The 10,278-nt window shown below is 38.9% G+C and overlaps 2 pseudogenes; both read right to left on the bottom strand.

Annotated features, from left to right (window-relative positions):
* Positions 1-2,038: 2,038 nt before the first annotated feature.
* LOC114037351 lies at positions 2,039-3,208 on the bottom strand (annotated as a pseudogene).
* LOC114037372 lies at positions 2,649-2,739 on the bottom strand (annotated as a pseudogene).
* Positions 3,209-10,278: the final 7,070 nt, after the last annotated feature.

Raw genomic sequence — 10,278 nt, 5'->3', positions numbered from 1 at the left:
CTTGTTGTTCATCCTTCATTTTTGAAGAGGACCCATGACATCACAGGGGATGTCTTGATTTGTACGTGAATTAGATTTAAGGGAGGCAGAGTTGTGCAAAGTTATCAGCCTCACTCTTTCAGAGTCACCAAAGTCTAGTGGTAAGATGTAAGTCAAGATGACTGGCTATGGCCTGGGATGCGGTGAATGACCTTGGGACCTTTGATGTCTGACCAAGCTCTAAGTGCTCCATAGTGCCTGCTTCAGCCACCTTCTTCACCGCTGGAACAAATCGTTCTCATCTGCCCATTCCAATGGGGGAAGTCTTCATGCACTTGGGGGTTTGAGACCCCTCAACCTGGTTTAGCCCATCTGCCAAGATGATTTATTGGAGTGTGGCCTTTGCAATGCTACAGCTTCTTAGAGTGACAGATGAGACTTGGGTGATGGTGGACACCATCAGGTAGATGAGAAGCCCTGAAAAGGGCTTGGCAGGTCCTCACACCAGAGGTGTGAATACCCCATACAATTGGAGATAACAGAGGGAAGGTACCAGCATTAAGGGGGATCAGGAAAGTCTTCTTCAGGAGATGAGACTTTAGCTGAGATTTGAAGAAAGCCAAGGAAGATAGGAAGCAGAGAAGAGGAGGGAGAATATTTCAAGCATGGAAGACAACCAGTGAAAATGTCTGAGTGCCCAGTGGTTGACCTCTGTTCCAATGTATATGTTGGAGCAGAGAGAGGTAACAGGGGAGTAGTAGAAAGAAGTCAAAGCTACCACTTCCAGCAAAAATCTCTTTCAACATATTAAATAGAAACATGTGAAAACAGTTGAATCATTCCAATTGTCACTGTGAATTATTTTAATGATATAACTATAGCATCATAGATTTAAAGCTAAAGGTTACACACAAGGTCTTGTGAGTAGCTTGAATGACTGGAAGAGACTGCAGATGGGAATGCGAAAGAGAGGTAAAGAGGGGTGGTTTGGGCAAAGATGGCCAGGATAGGTCTACATCCTTGAGCTCTCCCCAAGAGTGGTCAGTCTATTCATGAATATTCAGACAGGGCCAGCAGGCTAGATAGCAACAAACAGATTGATAGACTAAACCCAATTACTGGTGAATTCTTCCCCTGGCCAAGAAAGAAATGTCCCTTTTCCTTCACTTTTCCTTCCTCTCTCTCCCCCTCTTGTCCCAAGTATGGAGATCAGATCCTAAAGTTTCCTATCGCTTCCTTTTTTGTTAAGCCTAAATGATGGAGGGAATCACTAGAATTAATCACCTAATCACCCATTCACTCCATCCCATTTAAAGCAAGTACCCATATAATACACTGTGAAGCCTTAACTGTGTAAGAATATGTGTAATGCATCAGTCAAAGGCATTAGACTAGATGCAGAAAGTCCTTGATCAATTTGGAAGTCTTTGAAAGCCATTGAATGAAATAGAATGATGTGACACAGGAAGTATATTCATCTAGGTTAGATCTAGTCACTGTATATCGGATTAATTGCTTTACTTATTACAAGAGAGTGTTCAAAAAATTATCCTTTAAGTGAACCAGTCTGTCAACCACAATGTCAAATAACCAGCTTAATTTTGTTCTCTGAACCATTTTGGATACTTTGTAAGCCACCATTGTTTGATTATTTCTTAGCAACTTGAGGATAGAAAACATGGCTTTTGATTAATTAAAAGCAAAAAGTTGGAAGTATTTATTTTTCCATTCTTTAATTAAAGAAGCCTACAGGCCACTTGAGGCAATAATAACATTCATTATGCTGTGATGAAGGACAATGACTGATTTCTGTAAGGATGGAACTCATGCAACAATCTCTTCTTTAAGCTCTTGTAACATTCTGCTATGAAAATATACAGATTATTGTGAGTTGGGAAATTTTGCCCACATACCACTTTCTGCAAGGGTTCCTTTATTTTCTTTTTCTTTTTTTTTTTTACATGAAAAGACAATATTTATTTAAACAGAGCTCAATGGAGGTAACCATGGTATCTGAGTGCGTCCAGGAAAGGAAAGGGAGTCATAAAATTCGAATCAATCAACGGCACTCCCACACTTTTACTGTTTGATCTAGACTTCCAGTAACCGCGTATGGTGCTGTCTTGTAGTAATACAAGGAGGTAACAAAGTGTTCATGCGTATTAAGGGTTTTTATGCATCGTTTGTTCTTGTAGCCCCACAAACGTAGGGTCTTGTCATCAGCACAACTCAAAATAAACTTTTCCCCAGAATAAAAGAGAATTCCACATACCTAATTATTATAGCCCACAAGAGTCATAAGGCACATGCCAGTGATAATGTCCCACATCTTAATGGTCTTGTCTCTGGGTCCAGAGACCAAGATAGGCCCAGGTTTGCTACTTTTTTTGGTTTCAGAATCTCTAGCTTCAGAGACAGATCTTTCTAGGGTCCAGTAAATGCACTTGACCACATGCTCATGTGTTCAGAGCTCAACGTTGCTTTCTTTTGCGACTACTGCCCATACATGTACTGTCTAGTCATTAGAACTGCTGGCAAATAAGGTACCGTCCTGGTTTGGCCACACCATGCATGCCCATTCTGTGTCCTGTGAAAGTCTTTACATGGTAGCCAGTTTGCACTCCACATATTTTTATAGTTTTGTTCCTGGAGGCAGATACTATATCATCTCCATTAGGTATGATGGTACCTCTGTGCTACACTTCCAGCCACAGTTCTCTAGTAACATACTATTGAAATGATCCCTGAAAGTATAGTCTTGGTTCCTTTATTTTCAAAAGGAAAAAAAAACCTCTTAAAATAAAGACATATTTTAATTAAGACAGTGCCTCTTTTGTTGGCATTTCCTTTTCCTAAGGAATGTTTCCTTTGGTTTAGACTTATATGTTTGTGTTCCTCTATGGTATAAAAAGAGACTGGTTCCTCTCAGGCAGAACTTTCCCATCTGAATAATCAAAACTCATGTCAGCCAACCTATCAACCAATGAGTTATTTTCTTATTGTCTCCAAAATTTCCCTGCAAACTTGGTTTCAAGATAATCTCCATTCCTCTGGACATGCTCATTACCCCAGATGCCTGTGGGTGGTCTCAAAGCTTTTGAGGAAGGAACAAACACTTGTTGTAGTGGGCAACCCCAAACTTTCTACCCCACCCCAGCTGTGGTTCCAGTACTGAAAAGTTCCCTTCCCATGCTGCTGGTGACAAATGTTCAGCCAAATGGTCTTTCATCGAAGGGAAAAATGAGCCTTCAGATGTTGTGTTTGTGTTCATTCAACTACAGAAACCCAATTAAAAATTGCCTTTTCACGAATGAGGAAGAAGGAAGGATGTACTATTGGCCTAACCCCTCCCCACCTCCCCACCATGCCTGACTCTATACTTGGAGATGATGAGAAGGAAACCAACAGGTCTCAGCATGGAATAGGACATGTTGAGCTTTCTGCCTTTATTTCATTCTTCTTCTTCTTCTTTTTTTTTTTGGTTGGAGCAGGGTGAGGGGGGAGGTGAATTAAGCATGATAATTCCACTTTTATTAAGCAGTAAGTTTGGTGCTGACCTTAAGGAGAAGTTTGTGTTCCAAAAGAAGCAAAGGGGAAAGAAATAAATCTTTAAAAAGATTTATCTCATGTGAAGCCCTCAACCAATCATCAGTCAGGAATGTCTCTGTGTAGCCTTATTTAAGAGAATAACAATTATGCATGTTGGCACTGAAGGGAACCTTAAAGATTGTTTCATCGAGCTGCCTAATTTTACAGGTGAGACAACTGAGGTCCACAGAAGTGAAGTGGTATACTTCAAGTCCCACAGTAAATGAGTTTGCTCCGAGTCTTTTATAAGATGTTGAAGGTAAACTTCTTGAGAGGAAGGACTGAGTATCTTCCTTATCATTGTGTCTCCAACACTTGGCCCATTGCCTTGTACCTAGTACACATTTAATTAATATGTGTTAGATTTTTACTCAAAGTCCACTGCTCTTTCTGCTTTCCCCTACCTCTTTTCTAAGCACAAATTAGGGAAGATTCCTTGGGTTTTTTTTTAATGAATTTGACAAAAGTTAACAAACATGAGTAATTCCACATTCAAAGAAGAACAGAAAAAAGAGGATTGTATATGAAAATGTGAGTCTATTACATGTTTGGTTTTTTAAAAAATTCATATTAAATTTAATAAAGTAATGTCTTCCTTGTCCTGCTTATATATGTTCACCTTCTGAGCTTCATTTTGCTGTCTTCTGTGTATTTTTTAAAATGTTTCATTGATACTTCTAATTTTTTTTGTTTTTTTCTTTTGACATCACTGTCACTACCTCCCACTACCTCTCATAAGCCCTCCCCTACTACCAAAAATAAATAATAAAAGCACTCCCATGTAACAAATAAATATAGACAAATAAAACATTGGCAATACCTGGAAATGAATCTTACTCTGTACCTCTAGTCCCTCATCTCTCTGACAAAAGATGGGAAGTTTGTTCATCATCAATCTCTGTAGATGTGATTGGTCATTAAATTGATCAAAGTTCTCAAGTCTCTCAAAGTTGTTTTTCTTAACAAAATTATCCTCTTGGCCGGTCATGGTGGTACCTGTCTGCAAGTCCTGCTACCAGGGATGCAGAGGTTAGTGGATTAATTGAGTTTGAAAATTCTGTGCTTCAGGAAGCTAATCTGATCAGTTATACTAAGACTGGTACCAAAATGATGACCTTCCAGGTTGGGGGGGGCACCAGGCTATCCAAGAAAGGGTAAACTGGGCCAGGTCAGCAATGGGGCAGGCCAGAGTTTCTGTGTTCTATTAGAATTGGGATTAGGCCCATGGGTGACTGCTACACTCCCATCCTGGAATAGACAAAAATCAATCAGATAGGCAAAATAAATAATAATGATAGCTTGAAATTGGAAAGCTCTTTTTATTTACCAAATCAATGAAGCTAGGACAAGAAGGGAAATATGGATTGAGAAAAATTTTTGTATCAAAGATCTCCTGAGAAGGGGCTGATATCCAAGATATATAGAGAATGAACACATATAAAAAACCGGAACCATTCCACAATGGATAAGTGATCAAAGGATATGAATAAATAGTTCTCAAAATAAGAATTGTAGATTATGAATAACCATATGAAAAATTTCTCCAAATCACCAGATTAAGAGAAAAATATAAATTTAAACAACTCCGAAGTTTCATCTTTACATTCAGGAGACTGGAAGAGATGATAAAAGATGGGAATAATGTTTTGAGTGCTTCAGGAAGACAGGCTTTCAATATACTGTTCTTAGAGCTGTGAATTGATCCAACAGTTCTGGAAAACAATATGGAATTATGTAAAAAAAAAAAGACTAAGATGTTAGTAGTGTTTAACCCAGAAATGTCCCTTCTAGAACCACATAAACCAAAATATTCCTATTGAGAAGCAAGTGCTCATCAATTAGAGAAAAAATTTTTAAAAAGTGAGTAATACTGTACTGTATGAAATGATGAATGTAAAAAAGTCAAAGAACTGTGGAAAGACATAGGAACTAAAGAAGAAAGCAGAATCAGGAAAAGAAAATGCACAGCTGTAACAACTCAAATAGAACAATAATGCAATAGTGAACACTTTGTAATTGTGATTAACAAAATTTTCAGAGGAGAAGAGTTTATAAAATGAACCTCCCTCCTTTCATTGCAGAGGTGGAAAATTCACCCCAGAGATGCTAGTCCTCACAAGTTCATAACAAAAATTGGATTAAAAATGAATGATAACTGCCAGTTTTAGATGTGAGAGTCTGAATTGGTCCTGACCAAGTAATTTCCCCCAGACCAAGATGCAATCACAGTTAATGAGGTGTTAAACTAAATGTAAATATAGATGTAACCACAGAAAATAAAGGGATAGCTAACAGGGAAGAGGAAGTGTTAATGTGTTAACAAGGTGTTAATACTCTACTACCCATTTTGAAGTGTGAAGTTTTCCTTGATGGAATGAGGGATAGTGCACCATTGGCTGAAGAAGTAGATTGTTTACCCCAACCCTCCCCCATTGCTTTAAAAAAAAGCTAACTTGTTAAGCTCTGTAATCAGTTCACGTCATGAACAGTTTTGTGGAGTTTTACCCCTGTGCCAATACCAGAAGGAAGCAGGGAGGCTGTAGAAAGAGATTTTCTTCTCTACCCCATTGACCACATGGCATTAGAGTTACTTGGCTTGTAGGAAATGCCACCTCCAACATGAAGAAGAAACACATGCTCTTCAGTCAAATGCAGACACTGAGAGGGAGTTGAGTGGAGCAATTGAAGGCAAGAAACAGTTTCAAGAAGGACCTCTGACAGTAAAGTAGAGAGCCAACTATGGACTCCAAAGAACTCTCTGTTAATTAAGAGTTATTATTGAGTTATTAATTTTTAAGAAGAGAGTATCCTGTGAGCCTAGCTAAGATAATTGCCTACTAGGGATACTGAATCTAGTGTGGAAAAATGAGTACTCTGTGAGGAAAAGAAAGGATAAAAGCCCAGGTGTACTGAAAGCATCAATTTGTCTTGGCCTTGTATTCCTTATATATGTGCCCTCCATCAGTGTACTCTAAGTTTGTGACCACTCTTCCTATGTGTATTGTACATATTTGTAGGACAATACACTACAAGTTTATGAGGGGAACATTTTTCATTACTCTCTATACTATCTCATCTTAGTAAATGCTTTTGCTTTTATCTAATTGTGTCTATTGGCTGATTCTTACTAAGAAGTTCACTGGTGGGGGCTCGTGAGCTATAATTTTAGAAGTGAGACCCATGGGATACCCTTGTAATCTGAGAGTGGATGCTCCCTAGGAACCCAACTGGTATACCTGTGAGGCCTGATTGGCCAGCAGGGGTACTACACAGAGAAACTTGTGAAGATTTGTATGAACTGATTTAGAATGAAGTGAGCAGAACCAGGAGAACAATGTATACAATGAATATAATAAGGCAAAAGAAAACAACTTTAAAAGATTTAATTTTGAGTAACAAAATGACCAATTATCATTTTAGAAACTAATGGTGCATAATGCTTCCTACCCCTTGGCAGAGAGGAGATGGATCAGTGTTATACAATGAACTTTAGAGAAAACATAGTTAATGTATGAATTTGTTTTGCTTGACTATACTTATGTTTTAGCAGGGTAGATTTCTATGGGAGTAGGGTGGAGTTAGTAGGCAGCGATAAAAAAAGAAAAATAAAAATGTCAATAAAACATTAAAAATATATACAGGGTACATATGAGTTAAGAAGGCAACACAAACAGGGCAGGGGTGCTACTATTGTGTTCAATTTGATATATACCTTAAAATTATGTAACAGAAGCTCACAGTTTCATATATAACCCTCTTTTCTGCCCTTCTCTGTCTACTAGATTGTTCATAGTTTCAGATGTTTCTTAAGTTCATAACAAAAAAGAATTTTAAAAAGAGAATGATATAATGGAGTTATTTGGAGACATTTTGAAACTGTTTTGGGTGCTACTTTTCTATGTCACATTTCAATTTTATGGCCTTTGAAAAGTGATGTCTATAAAGAAGATGGTGATCTAGCTTTTACAGTGGCACAAACAGCCATGTTATAATCAGGCCTATGATTGAAAAAAGTCTCACAAGGCCTGTTTTGTGACCATGACTTGGGATTCCATAATGTTTTAGGAATAACCCAAGGAAATGCTTCTAAATATAAAGAACATATAAGCAAGGAGCCAAGATGGAGGAGTAAAAGCAGTGACTTGCTTGAGCTTTCCCCCAAACCCCTCCAAATATTTGTAAAAAATGATTCTAAACAAATTCTAGAGCAGCAGCCCCCAGAAAAAGACAGAATGAAGCAAATTTCCAGCCCAAGACAACCTGGATGTTGTCAACAGGAAAGGTCTGTTGCACTGGGCTGGGAGAGGACCACAGTTCAGCGTGGGCTGCACTGGCAAAGACCAGGGCCCAGCAAACCCAGAGTAGGCCTCAGGAGACTGAATCAAGGGGAACTGTGGTGGTTTCCAGACTTCTCAACCCACAAACACCAAAGACAACTTAGAAGGTCAGTGGGATAGATTTGTCAGACCTGAGTGAGAGAGGAGAATCGTCCAGCCCTGGCCCTAATACAGCCCCATGGTGGTGGCCACAGCAGCAATGGCTGCTGCCAGAACTCTCAGCCCACAGACTGTGTGGGGTCAAGTGGCTGATCAAAGAGGCATCGCAGGGATCTCATTGCTGGTGCTGAGGCAGGATTATCTTGCTTTGTCTGTGCTTGGATCTGGGTCCCAGTTCTGGGTGGCAGTCCTGGAGGGAGGAGGAGCATTGGCTTAGCAGAGCTTGTGGCAGTAGTGGTTAGAAAACCTTCCTTCCATTTCCAGGGCAGAAAAGAGTGCTTGTGGTCACTCACAGACCAGAGTACAGGCCAGGAGAGGAATAAACACCTCTCCTTAGAACATACCACCTTGGAAGAACTGAAAATTTACAGGTCCCTAGAAGTATCTCTGAAAATAGCTGCACAAAACCTCCGCAGCTTAGGACAGTACACCCTCCACCCTGGAAGCAGAACCTACCTTAACAAAGAGTTAAAAAGTCAAGAAACTAGCTGGGAAGATGAGCAAACAAGAAAAAAACAGTCAGACCATGGCATCTTTCTTTGGTGACAAGGAAGATCACAACATACAACCAGAAGAAGACAACAAAGTCAAAGCTCCTACATCCAAAGCCTCCAAGAAAAATATGAATTGGTCCCGGGCCATGGAAGAGCTCCAAAAGGATATTGAAAATCAAGAAAGAGAAGTAGAAGAAAAATTTGGAAGAGAAATGAGAGTGATACAAGAAAATCATGAAAAACAAGTCAACAGCTTGCTAAAGGAGACCCAAAAAATACTGAAGAAAATAATACCTTAAAAAAATAGACTAGACCAAATGGCAAAAGAGGTCCCAAAAGCCAATGAGGCAAAGAATGCCTTAAAAAGCAGAATTCACCAAATGGAAAAGGAGGTCCAAAAGCTCACTGAGGAAAATAATTCCTTAAAAATTAAAATAAAGCAAATGGAAGCTAGTGACTCTATGAGAAATCAAGAAATTATAAAACAAAACCAAAATAATGAAAAAATAGAAGACAATGTGAAATATCTCAATGCAAAAACAACTGACCTGGAAAATAGATCCAGGAGAGATAACTTAAAAAATTATTGGACTACCTGAAAGCCATGATCAAAAAAAGAGCCTAGACATCATCTTTCAAGAAATTATGAAGGAAAACTGCCCTGATATTCTAGAAGCAGAGGGTAAAATAGAAATGGAAAGAATCCACTGATCACTTCCTGAAAGAGATACAAGAGGAAAACTCCCAGGAATATTACAGTCAAATTCCAGAGTTCCCAGGTCAAGGAGAAAATATTGCAAGCAGCCAGAAAGAAACAATTCAAGTCTTGTAGAAACAATCAGGATAACACAAGATTTAGCAGCTTCTACATTAAGAGATTGGAGAGCTTGGAATATGATATTCTGGAGGTCAAAGGAGCTAGAATTAAAACCAAGAATCACCTACCCAGCAAAACTGAGTGTAATCAATGAGGGGAAAAATTGATATTCAATGATGTAGAGGAATTTAATGAATTCTTGAGAAGCCAGAGCTAAATAGAAATTTTGACTTTCAAATACAAGACTCAAGAGAAGCATGAAAAGGTAAACAGGAAAGAGAAATCATAAGGGACTTGTTAAAGTTGAACTGTTTACATTCCTACATGGAAAGATGATATTTGTAACTCATGAGACCTTTCTCATTATTAGGGTAGTTGGAGAGAATATATATAGACAGAGGGAACAGGGTGAGTTGAATATGAAGGGGTGACATTTAAAAAAGAAAATTAAGGGGTGAGAGAGGAATGTACTGGGAGAAGGAGAAAGAGAGAGGTAGAATGGGGTAGATTATCTCACATAAAAGAGGCAAGAAAAAGCTTTTACAGTGGAGTGGAAGAAGGGGAAAGTGAGAAGGAGTTGAGTGAACTTTGCTCTCATCAAATTTGGCTTAAGGAGGGAAAAACATACACACCCAATTGGGTATGGAAATCTATCCTACCCTACGGGAAAATAGGGAGGAAGGGGATAAGAGAGGGTGAGATGATAGAAGGGAGGGCAGATTGGGGGAGGGGCTAATCAGAAGCAAACACTTTTGAGGAGAGACAGGGACAAAGGAGAGAATAGAATAAATGAGGGCTGGAATAGGATGGAGGGAAATATAGTTAGTCTTTCACAATATGACTATTACAGAAGTGTTTTGCACATATATAACCTATGTCAAATTGCTTTCCTTCTCAATGAGGG

The sequence above is a fragment of the Vombatus ursinus genome, unplaced genomic scaffold (assembly GCF_900497805.2).
Source record: "Vombatus ursinus unplaced genomic scaffold, bare-nosed wombat genome assembly UNPS02010320.1, whole genome shotgun sequence".
NCBI classification, from domain to species: domain Eukaryota; kingdom Metazoa; phylum Chordata; class Mammalia; order Diprotodontia; family Vombatidae; genus Vombatus; species Vombatus ursinus.
Note: the sequence above shows the minus strand (reverse complement) of the source record. Positions and strands in the feature narration are given on the sequence as shown.